Source organism: Episyrphus balteatus, chromosome 4 (genome assembly GCF_945859705.1).
Source record: "Episyrphus balteatus chromosome 4, idEpiBalt1.1, whole genome shotgun sequence".
Lineage (NCBI taxonomy): Eukaryota > Metazoa > Arthropoda > Insecta > Diptera > Syrphidae > Episyrphus > Episyrphus balteatus.
The window spans coordinates 75904005-75914568 of record NC_079137.1 but is presented as its reverse complement, the minus strand read 5'-3'; the positions used below and the strand labels follow the sequence as shown (position 1 = coordinate 75914568).

General features: G+C 28.6%; 1 protein-coding gene across 1 annotated transcript in view; it reads left to right on the top strand.

Annotated features, from left to right (window-relative positions):
• The first annotated feature begins 550 nt into the window (after positions 1–550).
• Positions 551–10564, top strand: part of LOC129919667 (uncharacterized) — a 78630-nt gene continuing 68616 nt past the window's right edge. Inside the window, exon 1 of the mRNA XM_056000633.1 lies at positions 551–1509. The gene's annotated coding sequence lies outside the window, so the exon portion shown is untranslated. The remainder of the gene's footprint in view (positions 1510–10564) is intronic.

Sequence of the window (10564 nt, the reverse complement as noted above, 5' to 3'; positions counted from 1 at the left end):
TTTTAAATAAAAATTATATCCTTTTTCTGCTAAGAAAATATGAGACACAAAAAAACACATATGAAAAATTACTGGGTGAATTCCTTAAGTTTTTTTTTGTGTCCTGCTATAAAAAAAAAGCTTCCATAATTTTAGAGAGAAGGTAAACAAAACGTAACAGGCACTTTTATTATTTTTTCAAGGTAGAGTCCTTGCCCCTAAAGGCTTTACACAAAACAACACAAAAAATAGACTCTATAAAGAGGATGAGTAGCCGAATGAAACCTGATTCAGTTGTATAAGTGAGAAACTAGAAACCAGAGAAAAATACTTGCAGTGGAAAGGACTATTCAAACAGGAAGTTCCATTATATTAGCACCTTTGTTAGTATACAAAAAATGTATCAAAAAGATTTAAAACTACAAAAATGGCAACACTGAAATTCTCATCTAGAAAGAGAGTCAAATGGAGTAGTAAAATGAGAGCGAGAACAACTTGGTGATAGCCTTGAAAGCTTTTTAACAGGGACCATCAAAGGACGACAACGAGAACGATGACGGTAACGGTATTTTCCTAAACCATCGACAACAGTTTGTTGCTTAGCCTGACTCGTGACGGTACTTTGTACGCACGCAAAACGGCATCCAAACCGAATTCTCTCTCACAGTGTCTCTCTCATACACAAAATCACCAACAATCATCCACTCTCAAGTCTCAACCTCATCTTGAAAAAAACTATAACCAGACAAAAGTCTGGAATTTTTCAAAGGATACCCTTTAACGTGTTATATTCGTAGTACGAAGGACTCAAACGCACATACAAAAACCGTTACATACATTCAAAGAATTCAAAATATTTAGTAGTTTCACAAAAAAAATATAACATAGAAGGACCTCACTTGGGAATTGAGGTCCTTCGGGAAAGAAAAAACTAAAGCAAAAAAAAAAAATGCATTGTGTGTGATTTTGTAAAAGGAATATCTTTCTTATATCCCAAAGGCATACAAAAAGGGATAACAAGGGCATCCCTTGGTTTGGGGGATCCTTCTTTGAGTGTTGAAGGATATTTTTCCTTTTTTTGTGTGCAGTGAAGACAGTGTGTTAACATTCTTTCTTGTACTTGCTCCAAATACCACAGATAGTTTCGAGTGGTTTCGTGTTTATTTTTTTGTGTGTTGGTCTATTCCTTCGTACGTCCTTAAAGAAGAAGATGACGGCATTCAAAATTGTAATATGATATATATATACTTCGTCCTTGAGCGCGGGTAATGATAATATCTCTTTTCACTGTGCTTGTGTTCTGTGATGTTAAGTGAAGTGAAACAGAAAAAATTAAAATTTTGAAGATAAAAAATAAAATATACAAGAAAAATTGAAGAAAAAAAAATAAAATAGTATCCTTTTGAAGGATAATAGTGATAGTGTCCTTGACGACCAAAAAAATAAAGAGAAAAAAGAATTAATTACTACTTGGATTAATTAACTGAAATAAGCTGGTTGAAACAAACTACAAATGGATTTTTGTAAATGGTTTGTAGATAAACTTTTAATGTTAAGTTTTTTTAGTTTAAATGTCAAGGACACACTTTTGTACAAAGTTGTCTCTGATTAATGGTTTTTAACACGAAGTTTTGTACTTTTTTTTTGTCTATCTAGCTAATCAAGAAAAATTATGAAAAATATCATTTTATTGTCTAGAAAGTTGAATTGGATATTCGTGCAATTGAATATTCATTTTAAGATTATTTATTTCGAAAAAAGGAGAAGGGGGGATTTTGAAATAGCTTTGATGACTTTCTTTTAAAAAAAACTTTTCTTAAAAATGAAAAATAAAAGTTATAGGTATTCTTTTTATATTGGTATTTTTTGTTTTTCGGAAGAAGATTTCAATGATTTATACTTGTAGATTTATGTTTTTTTTAAGATAAAAGTTGAGAGAGAGAAAAAGTTTCATTTCGTTTTTGAATGCTCCATACTTTTTTTGGATACTTACCAAGTTTTCTATACAATAAAGGATTTTTTTTTTTTGCTGTTGAACATTAATCACCTTTATGCAAAATATGTATATATTTTTTTTTTTTCTATAGATATTATGACAATCAATCATTTAGGATCGCTCTCTTTTAATATATCTGTCATCTTTTATGTTGTGATGTTGTATTGTTGTACCTCCCTATATTGTTGCTTTTTTGGATTAAGGGGTTGTTGTATAGAGATTTGGTAAAGAGTTATGTTTCTTTTTGTTAAATTTTATGTCATTTAAATAAATGTTTGATCATTTTGTGCTATTTTTGAGATGAGGAAAAGAAAATTTAAGAGTATCGAATTTATCGTGTTTAAATAATAATTTCGTTTAGGTTCTAAATTGGGCGCCATTTAACAAATAGTATGAGTTCTTGTTTATATCAACACATTTTATAATTTTTGTTGATTTATTGCACTTTATCTATTTTAAGAGGAACACAGAAGAAGGAGAATACAAATATTAGATCATGATTAAGCTATGTTGCCTGATTTATTGGTCTTCTACGATGGGCGCCATTTATTTACTTTTCCGCATTGAATTTTGCCACTAAAGATGATTTACGTTGAAAATTTTCAATTTTTAAGACAAATTATCACAACAAAAATGTGATATTTTTCAGTAACAGTGATGCAAACTTTTAAGCTTGAAAATTTTTTCTCAATTCGGTTTATATTTGTTTATTTATTTTTGTTCCTCATGTGTTTATTTGAAGTTCTAAATCTTAGTTTAAGGCCCAATTTATGTACACTGCATTAAATTTAGAGTTTCCTTTTAACAATAGGTTTGACAGACGTTTTTAAATTTTTTAATAGCTTCTTTAACATTATTATGGAGAATGAAGGAGCTAAGATTCGTTATACATTTTATGCAAAAACTTCACCAACCGAAAATTTGGGCACTTTAATTTGAATCGTATTAGCATGTATTAATTTTGTTTCAAACTAAATAAACTGAATAACTAAAAATATAAAAATTACTATTTTTACTTCGAAATGTTAATTAAGCTTATATTTTCGTGTTTTGTTCAACAACAATGTTTGTGTGTAAGAACTTTGAATTCCGAAACAAAGTATTAAAACATTTTTTTCTGTTGAGAATGCAGGCCAAAAAAAAAATCCAAAGAAACTTCCAAAAAAAAACTTCCCAAGAAAAAAAAAAAAAAATAGTGTGCAATTCAAACGTGGCAGAAGAGAAACCTACACCACAAAGAAAATCCAAAGAAACTTAAAAAATAATATTTCTTGGAATAAAAAATAGAAAAATTTTTTTTCTTCTATCACTTTCAAATCAATTTTTCTTGTAGGTATATAACAACATATTATACATTTTACACATATTATCATATGAAAGTTTATTGTTTAAGCTTTAAATATTTTATTCAATCATGACTGTCCGACCTCCGACATCTACAAAAAGAGCTTGAATTTTTTGATGCCAATTTCCATGCAAAAAAGCAAAAAAATAAAACTTTATTTCTCTTCTAACACCGTTTAATCCATTAAAAAAAACAACCTATAATAAATTTCATATCATTTGAAAGCTTATAATTTCACCTTTTATTTGACGTTTCAATCATATTTATACGATGCCTATACAAAAAGTAAGAATTTTTTATAGCCAACCATGTCGAAATTTCAAACTGAAATTACGGTACTTCCTTCACTGGTGGCTGGTCATCGGCAACAGATCTCCACAGGTGTTATGAGATCAAAAGATATAACGTGTTTAGAAAAAGGACATCTTTTTACGTTATCTCAGGATTTTGAATATATGAAACTAATTGAAATTTTGTAAAATTATAGTTTACTCTATTAGCTACAGTATCTATACATTTCATTCATCTTTCTATAAAAACAAAAAAGTTATAATCAATTGATTTTTCCTGTCGCTTTTTCGTTTCATCGTGTTTCAAATCACTACGATACTAAAGAAGTTTTCGCTTCAAAACTTACGGTTTTTAGTTAAAGTGTACTCAAGGTTAAATTTTATCTGACGCTTAACTAAGTTGAACAGTTACTTTTTTTTAATTTCTAGACATTTTTGTTAAATCATGGGAGCCATTTTTTTTTAACTTTTTGTATTTCAAAATTCAATATTATTAAAACAAAATTGACAGACATTTTCTATCGTCGTAATGTCATGTCTGCTTGTTATTTTGAGTTAAACTTGTGTTAAGCATTTGCTCCAGTTTTTATTCACATTAAAAATAGACCTTGAGAAAAGTACAGAAAAATCTTGACTTGAGGAATTTTTTTTTTTTAAATGCAGCTCATAATGAAATTTCAAATTTGTATACAGAATTAATAAAACTTAATTAACCTTCTTTTAAACATTCAAAACGAATTGCTGTCTTTAATTAATGTATACCCAGATACATTTACAGTAGCCTTTTTTAATAAATTGTCTCTAAGGTCCAATTTATTCACACTCCATTAAATTTAAAGTCGCCATTAAAAATGGGAAATTTTAAAATTTGTATGTGATTTGACAGTTTTATAATTTTTAATGGAGCCTTTAAAAATAATGGAGATTGAATAAATTGGACCTAAGTACATATATTATTTGTTTTAAAAATGCTTTTTCCGTCTTAAACGACCCCCCTCCTAGGTAATTTTGTTCATGTTTCGGCTTAGCCAACACATACACACTCTTATGAATAACTTATTTAGCATTAATGTATTTTCCTTCGATATTTTGGTAGTTGTATCTGCTTTTATTCGATGCCTACGCCTTTTTATGTAAAAGTTGGTCACTGTTGCGTATACGTAACTTTTTTTCTCAAAAAAAATTAAATAAATTGGAAATACAGTTAATTTGTTATCGCTGATTTAATAAATTTCTTATGATAATTTTCTGATTTCTTAAATTTAGTGCTGTTTGCTCAAAGTCTTACAGGAGCGGTGTAAAAATTACAGACCCATACCTGCAAAATTTAATATACCTACTTTTTTGGAGACCTAAAAAGTAGGCGGGTTGAGTGAATTTGCATATTTTTTTTTTTTTTTTCAATATACTTCCGAAAACTGGATTTTCGTACAAAAACGACTTTTTGAAGGGTCTTACTTTTTACATATCTTAGAAAAAAAAATACAAACAATCAAAAATTGATAGTTGTTTATATTTTTAGTTTTTGTTTAATATTAAACAAAATCATTCACTTAAATTTTACCCACACAAAAAATTAAATCAATTGTAATTAAAATTTGCCTTTTAAAATTCTGATCAATTTAACTTATTTGTAAACATATTATGGTTTATAAAGTTAATTACATTGAAAAAACCACAAACATATACCATAACTTTGTCCTCAATTAAATTAAAAACAAATTAAATTTATTTCTCAGAATTTGCACAAAAATATACCTATCAAACAAAAAAATACAAACAATCAAAAATATGTAAATAAATGAATGAGAGCCAATTAAAAAATATATATCTTCCATTTATTTGTACCAAAAATATTTATTTTAAGCTCAAAAAATATTATTTTTTCAGTTGATAAAGTTTTCTCAAAAAAAAAAAAAAAAAAAAAATATTTCCAATTTTCCACTTTTTCACCCTGGACAGTGTCAATTGCAATTATCGAACTTTGTAAACTGTGGTTGAACAAAAATAAAGGAATACATTTTTTATTCTGTGGTTTCTCTCTTCAATGATCTGTGAAAACAAATTTTTGGGAATGCCCCTCACCTCACCAACAACGTTATCATGAATGTTGGTTGGTTTGGTATAATTTTGGCTAAAGCAAAATGTTTCCAATTAGCCAGGTGACTCTCTGTGATGTGAAGGTCACGTTTACTTTTTTATAGTACACACGCGACTCATAACACTGGCTATGACATAATTCGAGGTAAATTTGTGTTTGTTTTTGCACGCATTCACACAGAATGAAACAAAATTCTGCTTAAAGGGAAGTAGAACTTTTTTTCAAATATAGGCCAAAAATAACTTTTGTCCTCTGTCTTTGTGCCCAAGACCAACGAAAAAAGAGAATTTGATTACATGGAACATTTGGCAGACCAAAGGTGCATTAGCCTTTTCTGTGTGAAGATGTTTTTTTTTTTTTTTTTTTTTTTTCTATAAAAAAGGTCAATCACGATTGAAGTTTTTTCTTATTCAAATTTCGCAAAGTCGTGTGTTGGGCGCCATTTTACTTTTATTGATTTTGAATCAACGTCAAGAATAAGTTCAGTCAAGTATGATAACAAAAGTTAAAATAAAAATTGAAAAACTCTTTCAACAGATACCTCTACCATCACCCCAATAAAGAGATACTTCAACCTCCTAAAAGTATGCAAGTCAAGTAACTAGTTATATGCAATCGAAATCACTTAAGAAGATGAAAATACAGATGATTACACTCCGTAGAGATAGAGGATTCTTTGGAAAAGAAGAAAAGTTGTTATATGCATTTATATATTATTATCATTCAATTCGTAGAAAATATAACTTTTCAAAAATCAATAAAATCCTTCAAAATTCTCATAAATCTTGTCGACAAAAAAAAAAAAAAAAAACATAAAAATCAATTTTGTTCTTCGCTACCCTTTGATATGCTGAGTTATGCGTGATGTTTCCATTACGAATCTATTTCCTGAAATAAATCAATTTGCTTATATAGCATAGTAGAGATACTCAAAAAAAGAAATAGGTATAACGTGTATGTGTACATTACAAAAAAAATGTGTTCATTGAATAATATAGAATATTGTCGATATTGCATATATCCATTTCCAGACAAATAGACAGACAATGTTCGTATTGGAAAACATGACTTTTCTTCTTTCTCGTTTTTCGATCTTCTTTTTTCTGCAAAATGTACATTCAATATTGAAAGAAGTAATGCATATTCTGTGAATTTTATGAGAATAGAAAGAAAACGAAAAAAAAGTAATAAGAATCTACTGCACATCACAATTCTTACATGGATGGAAAAACGTACAAAAGAATTATTAGGAAATTTATAAAGCAGCTGATTTCAATTATAAAATTACATGAACCATGGAAGAATGAATGAAGAACGGGTAAAGGAATCGAATCACGTGTATTTTAATTTGGTTCTTTGTAGATTGATGTAACATTCAAATCAATAAGTTTGCTGGTTAATTGAAATAGTTTTGAGAGAGAAAAGAATATATTTCTACGTTCGGCGCTATTTCTGAAATATTTCTCAAGAAATTGCCATTTTAAACAGCCGTATTTTCAAAGAAAACTATATATTTCTACGTTGGGCGCCATTTTTTTTGAGTATTTTTCAAAAAGGTATCTATTTAACTTAACGAAAAGAATAAATTTCTACGTTTGGCGCCATTTCTTAAGTTTTTCTCAAGAAGGTTTTTACTTAAGCAAACGTATAGTCAACGAAAACCATATATTTCGACGTTGGTTGCCATTTCTTAAATATTTCTCAAGAAAGTATCTATTAAAACAGACGTCTATTTAACATTCTACGTTGGGCGCCATTGTTTTGAGTATTTTTCAGGAAGGTATCTATTTAACTTTAGTTATATTGAACGAAAAAAATAAATTTCTACGTTGGTCGCCATTTTTTAAGTATTTCTTGAGAAATTACTAATTAAAACAGCCGTATTTTTACAGAAAACTATATATTTCTACGTTGGGCTCCAATTTTTAATTTTTTTTTTCGAGAAAGTTTTCTTAAGAAGGTTTCTATTTAAACAAATGTATTTTTCATTCATTTTATTTCTCAAGAAGTTATCTATTTAACCAGACGTATTTTCAACGAAAAGCATTCCTACGTTGGGCGCCATTTCTTAAGTACTTCTCAGGAAGGTTTCTACTTAAGCAGACGTGTATGCAACGAAAAGCATATATTTTGACGTTGGGCGCCATTTTCGTGAGTATTTCTCAAGAAGGTTTTATATTAAATAAAATAAAACCTAGGTTCTCCAAAACCAATCTACGCTAATCATTCTTGCAAAGTGAATAAAATTTAATCAACCCTTTTCATCTCTACCAAAAAAAAACATGCCAACAATTAATCAGACAGTGATGAAAAAAACAACATAACCCAAACAAACCGTTTCTCCTGTTGATTTACAAAGATTTATCTTCTACTTTGTGGTAAAATCAAATTATATTTAACTTCTGAAAGTTCTTCTTAAAAGCAAGCAAATTGATTTCATGAAAGAACAATAAGCACAAACACAAAAAAAAAGGCTCCCCAAAAAATCTGATTAAAACAATATAACAACGAAACAAGAACTTGTGCCTTCATCACCATTCTTATATCATTTATTTACTCTTTGGCCTTTTTCCATTCCCACAGTTACACAAATAAACAAAGTGAAAACGGAAATACAAACCTCCATTAAGGATTCAATTTGCACAAAAGTGTAAATAAAATATTTTTACGAGCCAAAAGTATACAACTTAGCAAAACAACAACAATTTCAAAGTAATTTTCTTCTGTTTTCTTGGTTATAATTCTTTTTTGTTCTTAAAAAACTTTTTATTCACCCCTAAAGAAAAAGAATATAAGAATAACGAAAGCAAGTTGAATAAAAAAAAAACTCACAACAAAAAATAAAAACGCGAAACGAATAAAATTAATTTTATGAAACCTACTTGTACGCATCAATCATGACAAATGTGCCAATAAAAACAACTTTATAACAAAAAAGTACGTGCGTGTGTAAACCCAAAATGGAATATTCAGTCAAACAAACAAAATTTCGACAGTCTTTTGACAGTTGTTGTCATTAACCATCATTTTGTAATATCTACCTGTGTGTAGTTATTTCTTTTTTTGTTTGTAATAAAAAAAAAGCAAAACAAAATCAAATATCACTCAAAATGTGATAGCAGCCTAAAGTGTTGGTAATTTGCTGGATGATTCCACATTTGAATCCATTCAACAACGCCCTCAGATTTTTATTTATTTTCTTTTTCTGTTCGTCTACACAAATAAAAAAAACTTACTTGATACAAGATTTAAGTGTGGGTAATTTCCTTTATGATTAATGCTAAATGAAACCATTCAACTAGATATATATTTTTTATTTATGTGGTTTTCTTTTACAGAATAAAAAGAAAAGTAATAAACTAATCTTGTGAAATTATATTGCGTTGTGACCCTAAAATGAGGGTAGTTTACCAGATAATCCTATTAACGAAACCATTCAGCAACTATTGTTTTCTTTTTTTTTTCATCTTCATCATAAAAAAAAAGTTCGTGAGTGAATTTGAAAGAATTTAACGCTCAAGGACAAATGAGAGAAAAAATTGCGTTTTTTTCAGTTATTTGTCATAGTTTTTTGTTGTGTTTTTTTTGGTTTCTTTTTGAAGCACGTAGTGTGAAATCACTAAAACTACTTTGCTTTTTCAAGTGACATACTTTTTTTTTTTTGCCATTTTTAGTCTTTATGTGAAAATAAAAATACCAAAATTGTCAATTTGGCATATTCTTTTGTCAGAAGATAGGGTATATACAAATACTTTATTTTTTATGACATTGTTATGGCGGGTGGACGGATTGACATTGACATTCATTTTTTGAATCGCACTTAAAAAAGAACATTCCTAATAAACTTAAGAAAAAAATGTCTGGCGGTTTCAATTGAAATATACATAAATATTTAAGAAAATGACGCCATCAGAGACTTTGTGAATTCTTGTGGGTATAATTCTTATGAAAGTAATAATTTACAAATCTGAGAATGAATTTTTGTTTGCTGGTTTTTTACTACTTACTTACTTAGTTTAAATATCAGATATTTGTTCACAAAAGACAATTGGCTTCATTTATTTGTTAAAAAAAAATATTACTCATACACCACAGTGACTGTAGTAATAATACAAGTTCTCGTCATATGTCGACCGTCCAACAACCAACACGTCGAAATACCTATATACCAAAAAAAAGCCCTAACAACATAATGAAGGAATATAACCCAACAAAAATGGTAACACTAAGGCTAGGTTAGGCAGTGTGTGAATTACGTTAAATAGTTAACCCCGTGTAGAATTTTTGAGGTGAATACAAAATTTTCAGCTGTTAAAAATTTAATGGGCTCTGGGACCTGGGCCCTATTGCACCAACCACTTTGCACTTTGCATTTTGCAACATTGCAAAACAATACTTTTTTGCAAAGTAAAAGTGCAAAGTGTTGCACCAAAAATTAAAAGTTCCCCACTTTGCACTTTGCAATTTTTGATTTTTTTTTTGCAAGGCAAAAAGTGCGGGCGTTGCACCAACTTAAAATGGAACTTTGCATAATTTGAAAATTTGCAAAGTAAAGCAATAAATAGTTTCAACTTCTTTTCGTTGTTAAAAAAAGGTTGAAATCTTCCCTTATTACTTAAACAACGATATCTTTTGAAATTTTGTTGTACTTTACTCTAACAATTCAAACATTTTTATTACTTTTATTAATCAGCGGAAAAATTAAATTAAAATGGAATTTTTGAAATGATGGGAAAAAATGTATTTTGAATAAAAACATGATTTTTGGTTATAATAAAGGAATTGGAATTATTCTAAAAAAAAATTGGTCGTTTGACAGTTTAACATTATCTTCCAACAGATCGTTCCTAAAT